We start from the raw sequence: 13,022 nt of genomic DNA on the forward strand, positions 1-13,022 counted from the left end.
CTTTGTAGGGTTTATCTCCTGCCCTCTGGGGCATATGTCTTAACAAGGCCACCAATTCATTAGTCACCTCTTGCTTTTCCTGCTTGATTAATACGATGTCATCCATAGAATGGATCAATTTGATGTTCAATGGGATGCTCCCCTGTCTTCCTGGATTTTGTTATGACAAAAAGTGGGAAAATTAATAGTGCTGGGGCAAAACTTTACATGAATATTTTGTCCATTCCATGTGAATGTGAACGATTTCTGGAAGTCTTTTATTACTGAAAGAGAAATGAGTTCATCTGCCAAATCAATGATACATACTATGCAACTGAAGCCTTATTAATCTGCCTTAGCAATGTTACCATGTCTAGGACAAAATCTGCAGTAGGGCTACCACCTGAGCTTGCAGGAGTTTACGATAATTTTTCAGGATCCATCTGTTACTAGAGGGGCCAACTGGCAAATTAAATGGAGATATGATAGGGACCACCACCTCTTTAGGTCTTTAATGAGGGTGTTAATCTTTGCCATCCCCTGTGTTGATTGTAATGTTTTTTTTTTTTTTTTTAATTTACATCCGAGTTTGTTAGCATATAGTGCATCAATGATTTCAGGAGTAGATTCAGGGTAATGCCCCTTACCCATTTAGCCCATCCCCCTCCCCACAACTCCTCGAGTAACCCTCTGTTTGTTCTCCATATTTAAGAGTCTCTTATGTTTTGTCCCCCTCATATTATTTTTTCTTCCCTTCCCTTAGGTTCATCTGTTTTGTTGTATCTTAAAGTCCTCATATGAGTGAAGTCCTGTGATATTTGTCTTTCTCGGACAGACTAATCTCACTAAACATAATACCCTCTAGTTCCATCCACGTAGTTGCAAATGGCAAGATTTCATTCGTTTTGATTGCCGAGTAATACTCCATTGTATATATGTATCACATCTTCTTTATCCATTCATCTATCAATGGATATTTGGGCTCTTTCCATACTTTGGATATTATTGATAGTGCTGCTATAAACATTGGAGTGGCATGTTCCCCTTCAAAACAGCATACCTGTATCTCTTGGTAAAATACCTAGTAGTGCAATTGCTGGGTTGTAGGGTAGTTCTATTTTTAATTTTTTGAGGAACCTCCATACTGTTTTCCAGAGTGGCTGCACCAGTTTGCATTCCCACCAGCAGTGCAAAAGAGATCCTCTTTCTCTGCATCCTCGCCAACATCTGTTGTTGCCTGAGTTGTTAACGTTAACCATTGTGACAGGTGTGAGGTGGTATCTCATGTGGTTTTGATTTGTATTTCCCTGATGATGTGCGATGTTGAGCATTTTTTCATGTGTCAGTTGGCCATTTGGATGTCTTCTTTGGAGAAGTGTCTGTTTCTGTCTTTTGCCCATTTCTTCCCTGAATTATTTGTTTTTTGGGTGTTGAGTTTGATAAGTTCTTTATAGATTTTGGATACTAACCCTTTATCTGATATGTCGTTTGCAAATATCTTTTCCCATTCCATTGGCTGCCTTTTAGTTTTGCTGATTGTTTCCTTCACTATGCAGAAACTTTTTATTTTAATGAGGTCCCAATAGTTCAGTTTTGCTTTTGTTTCCCTTGCCTCCAGAGACGTGTTGAGTAAGAAGTTGCTGCGGCCAAGGTCAAAGAGGTTTTTGCCTGCTTTCTCCTTGAGGATGTTGATAGCATCCTGTCTTACATTTAGGTCTTTCACCATTTTGAGTTTATTTTTGTGTATGGTGTAAGAAAGTGGTCCAGGTTCATTTTTTTGCATGTCACTGCCCAGTTTTCCCGGCACCACTTGATGAAGAGACTGTCTTTATTCCAATGGATATTCTTTCCTGCTTTGTCAAAGATTAGTTGGCCATACGTTTGTGGGTCTATTTCTGGGTTCTCTATTCTGTTCCATTGATCTGAGTGTCTGTTTTTGTGCCAGTACCATACTTTTTTTTTATATTCTTATAATCAGCAAATTCTCTTTTTTTCACATTTTATTTTATTTTTTCAGTATATGAAATTTATTGTCAAATTGGTTTCCATACAACACCCAGTGCTCATCCCAAAAGGTGCCCTCCTCAATACCCATCACCCACTCTCCCCTCCCTCCCACCCCCCATCAACCCTCAGTTTGTTCTGTTTTTAAGAGTCTCTTATGCTTTGGATCTCTCCCACTCTAACCTCTTTTTTTTTTTTCCTTCCTCTCTCCCATGGGCTTCTGTTAAGTTTCTCAGGATCCACATAAGAGTGAAAACATATGGTATCTGTCTTTCTCTGTATGGCTTATTTCACCTAGCATAACACTTTCCTGTTCCACCCACGTTGCTACAAAGGGCCATATTTCATTCTTTCTCATTGCCACGTAGTAAGTACTCCATTGTGTATATAAACCACAGTTTCTTTATCCATTCATCAGTTGATGGACATTTAGGCTCTTTCCATAATTTGGCAATTATTGAGAGTGCTGCTGTAAACATTGGGGTACAAGTGCCCCTCTGCATTAGTACTTCTGTATCCCTTGGGTAAATTCCTAGCAGTGCTACTGCTGGGTCATAGGGTAGATCTATTTTTAATTTTTTGAGGAACCTCCACACTGTTTTCCAGAGTGGCTGCACCAATTTGCATTCCCACCAACAGTGCAAGAGGGTTCCCGTTTCTCCACATCCTCTCCAGCATCTAGAATCTCCTGATTTGTTCATTTTCGCCACTCTGACCAGTGTGAGGTGATATCTGAGTGTGGTTTTGATTTGTATTTCCCTGATAAGGAGCGATGTTGAGCATCTTTTCATGTGCCTGTTGGCCATCTGGATGTCTTCTTTAGAGAAGTGTCTATTCATGTTTTCTGCCCATTTCTTCACTGGATTATTTGTTTTTTTGGGTTGGAGTTGGTGAGCTCTTTATAGATTTTGGATACTAGCCCTTTGTCTGATATGTCATTTGCAAATATCTTTTCCCATTCCGTTGGTTGCCTTTTAGTTTTGTTGGTTGTTTCCTTTGCTGTGCAGAAGCTTTTTATCTTCATAAGGTCCCAGTAGTTCATTTTTGCTTTTAATTTCCTTCCCTTTGGGGATGTGTCAAGTAAGAGATTGCTATGGCTGAGGTCAGACAGGTTTTTTTCCTGGTTTCTCCTCTAGGGTTTTGATGGTTTCCTGTCTCACATTCAGGTCTTTTATCCATTTTGAGTTTATTTTTGTGAATGGTGTGAGAAAGTCGTCTAGTTTCAACCTTCTGCACGTTGCTGCCCAGTTCTGCCAGCACCATTTGTTAAAGAGACTGTCTTTTTTCCATTGGATGTTCTTTCCTGCTTTGTCAAAGATGAGTTGGCCATACGTTTGTGGGTCTAGTTCTGGGGTTTCTATTCTATTCCATTGGTCTATGTGAATGTTTTTGTGCCAATACCATACTGTCTTGATAATTACAGCTTTGTAATGCAGCTTGAAGTCTGGGATTATGATGCCTCCTGCTTTGGTTTTCTTTTTCAAGATTGCTTTGGCTTTTTGGGGTCCTTTCTGGTTCCATACAAATTTTAGGATTGTTTGTTCTAGCTCCGTGAAGAATACTGGTGTTATTTTGATAGGTATTGCATTGAATGTGTAGATTGCTTTGGGTAGTATTGATTGCTTTGGGCAGTATTTGTTCTTCCAATCCAGGAGCATAGAATATTTTTCCATGTTTTTGTGTCTTCTTCAATTTCTTTCATAAGCTTTCTATTGTTTTCAGTGTCTAGATTTTTCACCTCTTTGGTTAGATTTATTCCTAGGTATTTAATGGTTTTTGGTGCAATTGTAAATGGGACTGATTCCTTGATTTCTCTTTCTGTTGCTTCGTTGTTGGTGTGTGGGAATACAACTGATTTCTGTGCATTGATTTTATATCCTGAAACTTTGCTGAATTAATGGATCAGTTCTAGCAGTTTTCTGGTGGAATTTTTTGGGTTTTCCATATAGAGTATCATGTCATCTGAGCAGAATGAAAGTTTGACTTCCTCCTGGCTGATCTGGATGCCTTTTATTTCTTTGTGTGTCGATTGCTGAGGTTAAAACTTCCAATACTATGTTGAATAACAGTGGCAAGAGTGGACCTCCCTGTCTTGTTCTTGATCTTAGGGGGAAAGTTCTCTGTTTTTTCCCCATTGAGGATGATGTTAGGGTTGGGTCTTACATATATGGCTTATATGATCTCGAGGTACAATCCTTCTATGCCTACTTTCTTGAGGGTTTTTATCAGGAAAGGATGCTGTATTTTGTCAAATGCTTTCTCTGCATCTATTGAGAGGATCATATGGTGCTAATACATACTAACTAATTCTTGTGGCTCTCTTGGGATGTAATCTCAGTAATCCTTGCAGGTATCCACTGAGATAGCCCATCCCATGTTCCAGGTTCCAGGTTCCAGGTTCTAGACTTTCCCAGTCAGGGCCCTGACCTTAGCAAAACAGACATGCCCTGGCTGAACATCTCTGGATATCTGTGACTCTAACTGTTAAGTCCTGAGTCTGCTTCTTAAATGTGCTCATTCTTCCACTGCAGGGGACAATGGCTTCTTTGTAAGCTGCATAAGAGTCCCTTAGACTCTTATACACAGGCTTTAATTATTTGTTAACTACCCCTAATTTCTCATTATTTCTCTGCACGGTGGGAGTACAACTTTCTAATAACCAGTCAACCTCACTTTCCTATAGGGAGTGTTCTCTCCATATTTTTCAAATATCTGAATCATCACACTGATAACAATGTTATGAAATTGCCACTGGTAAATTATTTAGCAATTTGGTTGCCATCTTATGTGAGGGACTGTGCTTTACATTCTACTCAAGTTGGGTCCTCCTTTTCAGCTTGGTGGTAGGTGAGCCAGTTTCTAAACTCTATTTTATTTCCCATTTCTGGGACCATTTCAGTACCATCTCTGTAACTTTGAGCTATTCAAGAAACATACACTAACATAAGATTAGACATATCAGAGATTTAATGAGAGACATGCATATGAAGGATAAAGTGGTGGGAGCAAGTAGTCTATCAGTGAGCACCTTGAGATCATAATGCTAGTCTAACATCAGTAAAGGAGAGGGGGAAGAAGGATAAGGTAGGAAAAGTTTCAGATTACAACCCACTTCTGGCAAACTCTCAGGTCCTGAGCAAAGATCGCTTGCTTGAGGAGCTTTGCAGTGGGTGGGAACAGTCCAGCTCTAATAGTCCCATCATGCTCAGTCATTGGCTGGGGGTAACCCACATCTGAACACCATTTGTGACTTTGGTATGAACACCATAGTGGATCCAAAAGGGTAGCACCTTGAAGCTGTCCTTTAGCAGGTTCTTTTGAAGGAGAACTAAGTGATGCACCTCTATGGCAGCAGTAGGATGCAACATTGGATATGAAGCAGGTATATATGTGTTTTGTTTTGTTTCTGTTTTTGCAGTCAGGCATTGGGTGAGAGGAAATACAAATGGAAGATAATGGGAGCAGAAATGAAAGCAAAATTAATTACTAGAGAGCTTATGAGAATAAAGGAGGAAGCTCAGGGAGGTGACCAGGCAGGTTAATCAATAGAAAACTCATAAATTCTTTAACAGGTTGGGATCAAACCCAGCATATTCTAAATGGCATTCTTTAGGGGTGCCTAGGTGGCTCAGTGAGTTAAGTGTCCAATTCTTGATATTGGCTCAGATTGTGATCTCGTGGTCATGATTTTGAAGTGGTGAGATGGAGCCCGGCATGGGCTCTGTGCTGGGTGAGGAGCCTGCTTAGGATTTTCTCTCTCCCTCTTTCTCTGCCCCTCCCCCGCTTGCGTGGGCATGTGTTCTCTCTCTCTCTCAAAAATAAATATTTTAAAAATGGCATTCTTTTTTTTTTTTAACATTTATTTATTTTTGAGAGAGAGAGAGAGAGAGAGAGAGAGAGAGAGAGAGAGAGAAAGAGAGAGAAAGAGAGGATACAAGCAGAAAGAGAGGAAGACACAGAATCCGAAGCAGGATTCAGGCTCCCAGCTGTCAGCGCAGAACCTGACCTGGGTGATGGGGGGTTCGAACTCACAAGCCCATGACCTGAGCCAAAGTTGGATGCTTAACCGACTGAGCTACTCACGTACTCCTAAATGGCATTCTTAAATCTGTTCCTTAAAGATTCTACAAATCTGGGGCGCCTGGGTGGCGCAGTCGGTTAAGCGTCCGACTTCAGCCGGGTCACGATCTCGCAGTCTGTGAGTTCGAGCCCCGCGTCAGGCTCTGGGCTGATGGCTCAGAGCCTGGAGCCTGTTTCCGATTCTGTGTCTCCCTCTCTCTCTGCCCCTCCCCCATTCATGCTCTGTCTCCCTCTGTCCCAAAAATAAATAAACGTTGAAAAAAAAAATTAAAAAAAAAAAAGATTCTACAAATCTGTTCCATTTTAGAGGAGTTCTACGTTTTTTTCTTTTTCAAATTTTTATTTAAATTCTAGTTAGTTAACATATAGTGTAATATTGGTTTCAGGAATAGATTTTTTTTAACAGTTTATTTACTTCTTTTGAAAGAGAGAGAGAGTGCATGAGTGGGGAAGAGGCAGAGAGAGAGAGAGAGAGAAGGAGAGAATCCCAAGCAGGCTCCCCACTGCCAGCACGGAGCCTGATATGGGGCTCCAACTCACAGACTGTGAGATCATAACCTGAGATGAAATCAAGAGTCGCTTAACTGACTGAGTCACCCAGGAGCCCTGTCCTTCAGGAGTAGAGTTTAGTGATTCAACAATACGTATAATACCCAGTGCTCATCATAACGGGTGCTCTCCTTAGTACCCATCACCCATTTAGCCCATCCCCACTTACCTCCCTCCATCAACCCTCAGTTTGTTCTCTATTGTTAAGAGTCTCTTATGGTTTGTTTTCTTCTCTCCTTTCCCCCCACTTCCCATATGTTCATCTGTTTTGTTTCTTAAATTCCACATATGAGTGAAATCATAAAGTATTTGTCTTTCTCTTATTGACTTATTTTGCTTAGCATAATATACTCCAGCTCCAACCACATCATTGCAAATGGCAAGATTTCATTGTTTTTGATGACTGAATAATATTTCACTGTATATATATTCCACATTTTTTAACCTTTTTTTTTTTTTTGAGAAAGAATTTGCAAGTGTGGGGAGGGGCAGAGAGAGAGAGACAGGGAGAGAAAGAATATCAAGCAGGCTCCATGTTCAGTGCAGAGGCCCAGCACAGGGCTTGATCTCATGACAGTGGGATCATGACCTAAACTGAAATTAAAAATCTGACGCTTAACCGACTGAGCCACCCAGATGCCCCAATATACCGTATCTTCTTTATCCATTCATCAGTCAATGGATATTTGAGCTCTTTCCATAGTTTGGCTATTGTTGATAATGCTGCTGTAAACATTGGGGTGCATGTACCCCTTCGAATCTGTAGTTTTGTATCCTGTCCTTTTGCATACCTAGTAGTGCAATTGCTGGATTGTAGGGTAGTTCTATTTTTAACTTATTGAGGGACCTCCATACTGTTTTCCAGAGAGGCTGCACCAGTTTGCATTCCCACCAACAGTGTTAAGAGGGTTCCCCCTTCTCCACATCCTAACCAACACCTGTTGTTTTCTGTGTTGTTAATTTTAGCCATTCTGACAGGTGTGAGGTGGTGTCTCATCATGATTTTCATTTGTATTTCCCTGATGATGAGTGATGTTGGGCATCTTTTCATGTGCCTGCTAGCCACCTGTATGATTTTTTTTTGAAAAATGTCTATTGATGTCTTCTGCCCATTTATTAACTGGATATTTTGTGTTTTTTTGAGTGTTGAGTTTGATAAGTTCTTTATAGATTTTGGAGACTAACCCTTTATCAGATATGTCATTGCAAATATCTTCTCCCATTCCATTCTGTAGGTTGCTCTTTAATTTTGTAGATTGTTTCCTTCACTGTGCTGAAACTTTATCTTGATGAAGTCCCAATAGTTCATGTTTGCTTTGTTTCCCTTGCCTCTGGCAATGTGTCTAGTAAGAAGTTGCTGTGTGTGAGGTGAAAGAGGTTGCTGCCTGTGTTTGAAGAGGTCTGCTTCTAAAATGGCAGTGTGAGGAACTTCATGGATCCATTTCTCAGTGAAATAGTATAGCTGGTGAAATTTATTTAAAAAATCAACCAATGATAAGTTTCTGGGAATTATCTTAAGGCCATACAGCAAATGAAGGAAATTTTATTCAGGAAACTCTATTAAAAGTTGGCAAGAACAGCAAAAGAGTCTGTGGCATGATCCATGACCCACTCCTTCCTTCCACTGTAAGCAGATGTGGATGAGAAGATGGGGTTCCCTCTTCCCTCAGCTCCCAGTGAAGAGGTGTAGGGTATTTTACTGGGAGGGGCAGGTGGCCAGCATTTTTCATCCCCTCCAATTTCGAGTTGTGGAGGCTAATTTGTAAGAGACTGCTGCTGAGAAATTGGGGCTCCCTTCTTCCACCTAGCCCCACCCATAGGTGTGGGGTTTCTACCACAGGGATGGCAGGCTGAAAATATTGGGACCTCAGCTCACTTGTAGGGAACGTGTTCTATGCTGGGAAGGGCAAGCCAAGAAGACTGAAGACTGCTGCCCTGACTCAGTGCCTATGGAGTAGCTCAGAGATTTTTAGGTGAATAGGCAGTTCATAAGAACAGAGAGCCCTGAAGCTCTCCCCTAAAGAATTGACTTTATTTAAAAGAGTGTGAGGGGAAGTTAAAACCTAAGGGTGCTTCTGAAAACAATGGAGATTTTTGTGGTAAGAGTTAAGGGGAGGCTAATAACTCTATGACAGTAACATGCTAAACTATAGGTCAGGTAGTTTGACAAAGAGAATTAGGGAAAGAGACAGGAAGATACACCCTGGGGTCAGGAGAAAACCCTCAAAGATTGGTCTTAAAAACTAACCCTGCTCACAGTTTATTGGAGCAGACTGTGAAACCTCTTATGCCCCAGGGCACTGTTGAAAAGAATGGAACCATCAGAGAGGAATTAGTGGAGTCCAGCCTGGTGTCATATTGAAGGTGGTGGTAAACTGAACAGATCAGAGAAAGAGACAAATAGAATCCTGCTAAAACCAGTCACCCCAGGGTGATTGTGTTTATCACTGGCTGCATTCTCTAAGGAAGAATATCAGAAGCATAAGACTGCAAAAGAGGCAGAATGGGGGGAGGAGAATAGAGAATCCACTTCATTGAAACAGTCCAGCCAGTCACTAAGCACACAAATAATAACAAGACCCATAAAGGGGACCAATATCCACCTTGCTATAATATATTACCTAAAATGTCTACTTGGCAACAAAAAATTACAAGATGTTAAAAGAAATAGGAAGGTATGACTCATACAACAGAAAAAAAAAAGCAGACAACAGAAACTGCCTATGAGAGCAATCAGATATTAGAATTAAAGACTTCAAAGTAGCCATTATAAGATGTTCAAAGAACTAAATAAAAGCAGGATTAGAGAAGTAAAGTATGATGACAATGTCACATCAAATAAAGAATATCAATAAAAAGAAATTATAAAAACCCATGGAAATTCTGGAGTTTAAAAAGTACAGTAGAACAGTCCACCCCCTCCCCTCCATCCATGCTTTTGCTTTCTGTGGTTTCAGTTACCCATGGTCAACTGTGTCTGGCAGCAGATGATCCTCTTTCTGATACATCAAAAGAAGGTCAGTAGTAGCCTAGTGCTACATTACAATGTCTATGTCATTCACCTTACTACATCTCATCACATTGGCATTTTATCATCTCACGTTATCAGAAGAAGAAGGAGGTAAGTGCAGTATAATAAGATATTGAGAGAGAGACCACATTCACATAAATTTTACTACAACATATTATAATTGTTCTATTTTATTATTAGTTATTGTTGGTAATTTCTTACTGTGCCTAATTTATAAATTAAACTATCATAGGTGTGTATGTATCTGAGAAAACATAGTATATATAGAATTTGGACTATTTGTGGTATCAGGCATCCACTGGAGGGCTTGGAATGTATCCCCTGTGGATAAGGTGGGGGACAAATATAGCTGAAATGAAAAATTCACTAGAGGAGCTCCACAGTAGATATGAACCAGCAGAAGAAACAACTAGCAAACTTAAAGGTAGACTGATAGAGCTTATGCAAGTATGTATAATCTGAGAACAGAGAATAAAAGAATGAAGAAATGTGAATCGAAACTCAGGAAAATGTGGGACACATTAAGCATGCCAACACATACATAATGTCAGTACCAGAAGGAAAGGAGAGAGAGAGAGGTGTGCAAAAAAATATTTGAGGAAATATGGCTAAAAACTTTGCAAATTTATTTATAAATATTAATTTACATGTCCAAATGCTGAAAACTAAAAAGGAGGAGAAAATTTTGAAGGCAGCAAGAGGAAATGGACTTATCTTGTATAAGGGAACCCTAATAAGATTAATAGTCAACTTCTCACCAGTGGAGGTGGAGGCCAGGATGCAGTGGGATGGTATGTTCAAAGTGCTAGAAGAAAAAAAAAGGTATTTATCAAGAATCTTATTCCAGAAAAACTGTCTTTAAATAAATGAAGGCAAACTACATTTCCAGGTAAACAAACATGAGAGAATCTGTTGTTAGAAGACACATCTTAAAGAAATACTAAAGGAAGTTCTTTAGGATGAAAGCAAAGAGCCTGAGAGAGTAATTTGAAATCACATGAAAAAACAAATCTGTTCATTTTTTTTTGTTTTATTTATAATTTTGAGAGAGAGAGAGAGGGAGAGAGAGAAGGAGAGGTAGAGAGAGAAGGAGAGCAAGAATCCCAAACAGGCTCCACCCTGTCAGTGCAGAGGCCGACGTGGGGCTCAAACTCACAAACCATAAAATCATGACCTGAACCGAAATGAAGAGTCAGACGCTTAACTGATTGAGCCACCCAGGCACCCCAACTCTGTTCATTTTAAAACAGATTGATTCATTTATTTATCCATTCAGCAATATTTATTGTGTACCTTTATTGAACTAAGTATACATTGTGGTAGGTGCCAAGGGTGTCACAGTTAACAAAAGAGATCTCTTGCTCTTATGGACCTTATATTCTAGACAATAAAATGAAATAACAAATGAGTATATGATAGAGTCCAGAAGATGGTAAGTTTAAAAACAAAAAAGTCATACATAAGGACCTGGATGCCAGAGGTAAGGTAGGGGTGCAGACTGTTTTATTAATTAGGGTGGTCTAGGAAAGGTCTCATTCATAAGATGAAATACGAGCAAAGACTTAGAAGTGTATGGGAGCATAAGGGAGCTTTCACAATGGATATTTGGGGGAAGAATATTCCTTCAGGTAGAGGTAAGATCTACAGCTAAGGTCGGAACAATGAATGTTTGAGGAATAGCAAGTAGTATGGTTGGAGTGAGTGACCAAAGAGGATAGAAGTAGGAGAGTAGATCAGACCAGTAACCAGAGGCCTTGATGACTCTTGTGACTTTGGCTTTCACACTGAATGAGAAATGGAGCTATCTCAGGGTTTTGAGCAAAAGATTGAAATGATCTAGCATAAATTCTTTTTTTTTTTTTAAATTTTTTAATGTTTTTTATTTATTTTTGAGACAGAGAGAGACAGAGCATGAACGGGGGAGGGGCAGAGAGAGAGGGAGACACAGAATCGGAAGCAGGCTCCAGGCTCTGAGCCATCAGCCCAGAGCCTGACGCGGGGCTCGAACTCACGGACCGCGAGATCGTGACCTGAGCTGAAGTCGGCCGCTTAACCGACTGAGCCACCCAGGCGCCCCGATCTAGCATAAATTCTTAAGAAAGCTTTATGACTGCCTTCTGGAGAATAGGCTATAGATATGGCAATCTGTTAGCAGGCTGTTGAGCCTCAGTGCTTGCAGTGGAGTGGTGATAAGTGGTTAGATCTTGATATATTTTTTTTTTAAATTTTTTTTTTCAACGTTTATTTATTTTTGGGACAGAGAGAGACAGAGCATGAACGGGGGGGGGGGGGCAGAGAGAGAGGGAGACACAGAATCGGAAACAGGCTCCAGGCTCTGAGCCATCAGCCCAGAGCCCGACGTGGGGCTCGAACTCACGGACCGCGAGATCGTGACCTGGCTGAAGTCGGACGCTTAACCGACTGCGCCACCCAGGTGCCCCGATCTTGATATATTTTGACAGTAGATCCCACAGGATTTACCAATGAATGAGAGGGGTGAGATGAATTATGGATGAATCAGAGTATTTTTTGGCCTGGGGGATTGACACAATGAATTTCCCTTTAAATGAGATGAGGAAGGCTGTGGGTAGAGCAGGTTTCAGGTGAGGGGAGATTTAAAATCCAGTTTTGAGCGTGTTACACTTGAGTTGTCTTTAAGACTTCCAAGTGCAGGTGTTGAATAGGCAAGTGTTTGACATTTGGAAAGAGGTATTGGTGAGACATATGTATTAGGAGTGGTCAATGTATGGGTGCTCTTTAATGCCTTGGGGACAGGTGACACATTAAGAGGGAGAGAGTCTAGATATAGAAGGAAGACCAAAGATTGAGCCCTCAGAGTATGCTAGCATTGAGAGTTCTAATAGTAGAGGAAGAACCAGTAAAGCAGAGTGACTGGAGGAGGAAAACAAGGGTGCAGTATTCTCAAATCCTAGTGGAGAAAGTGTTTCAGGGAGGTGAGAGTGATAAAATGATGTTGGTAGATCAAGTAAGATTATTGAAAGTAAAAGAAAAAAAAGAGTGGATTTAACAAAGCAGAGGCCATTGGTGACCTTTATTTAGTTAATTTAGCTGCATTATCACTGTGTGAAATATTAGAACCATCTTCAGTTTCTTTCTTTTCCTTCCACCTGTCATCACCTTCACCTCCAATATGTAGAAAACTTGTCCATTATATTTAAGAGTCATTATTTATCACCCACACTTGTGGTAAGTACCATTCAAGATACTGAGCATATGGAAATGAGCAAGACATGGACCCTCTTTTTTCATGAACTTAGAGTTCAGAACAAGTTACAGGCATAACTACATTTTAGTAGAATAGCAATGGTAACAATAATGTTAATAATTACTGTAATTCTATTAATGTGACTTATGCTGC

General features: G+C 40.3%; 1 protein-coding gene across 2 annotated transcripts in view; it reads right to left on the reverse strand.

The window, feature by feature from the left end:
• LOC125176240 (interferon-induced very large GTPase 1-like) overlaps positions 1-13,022 on the reverse strand; it is an 86,825-nt gene that overhangs the window by 11,504 nt on the left and 62,299 nt on the right. The window contains exon 2 of one of the 2 annotated variants that reach the window (XR_007156183.1): positions 10,402-10,448. The gene's annotated coding sequence lies outside the window, so the exon portion shown is untranslated. Of the gene's footprint in view, positions 1-10,246; positions 10,449-13,022 lie in introns of those variants that run through there. The other variant, XR_007156184.1, reaches the window with a different exon arrangement.

This window comes from Prionailurus viverrinus, chromosome D1 (assembly GCF_022837055.1).
Source record: "Prionailurus viverrinus isolate Anna chromosome D1, UM_Priviv_1.0, whole genome shotgun sequence".
In the NCBI taxonomy this organism is placed as follows: Eukaryota; Metazoa; Chordata; class Mammalia; order Carnivora; family Felidae; genus Prionailurus; species Prionailurus viverrinus.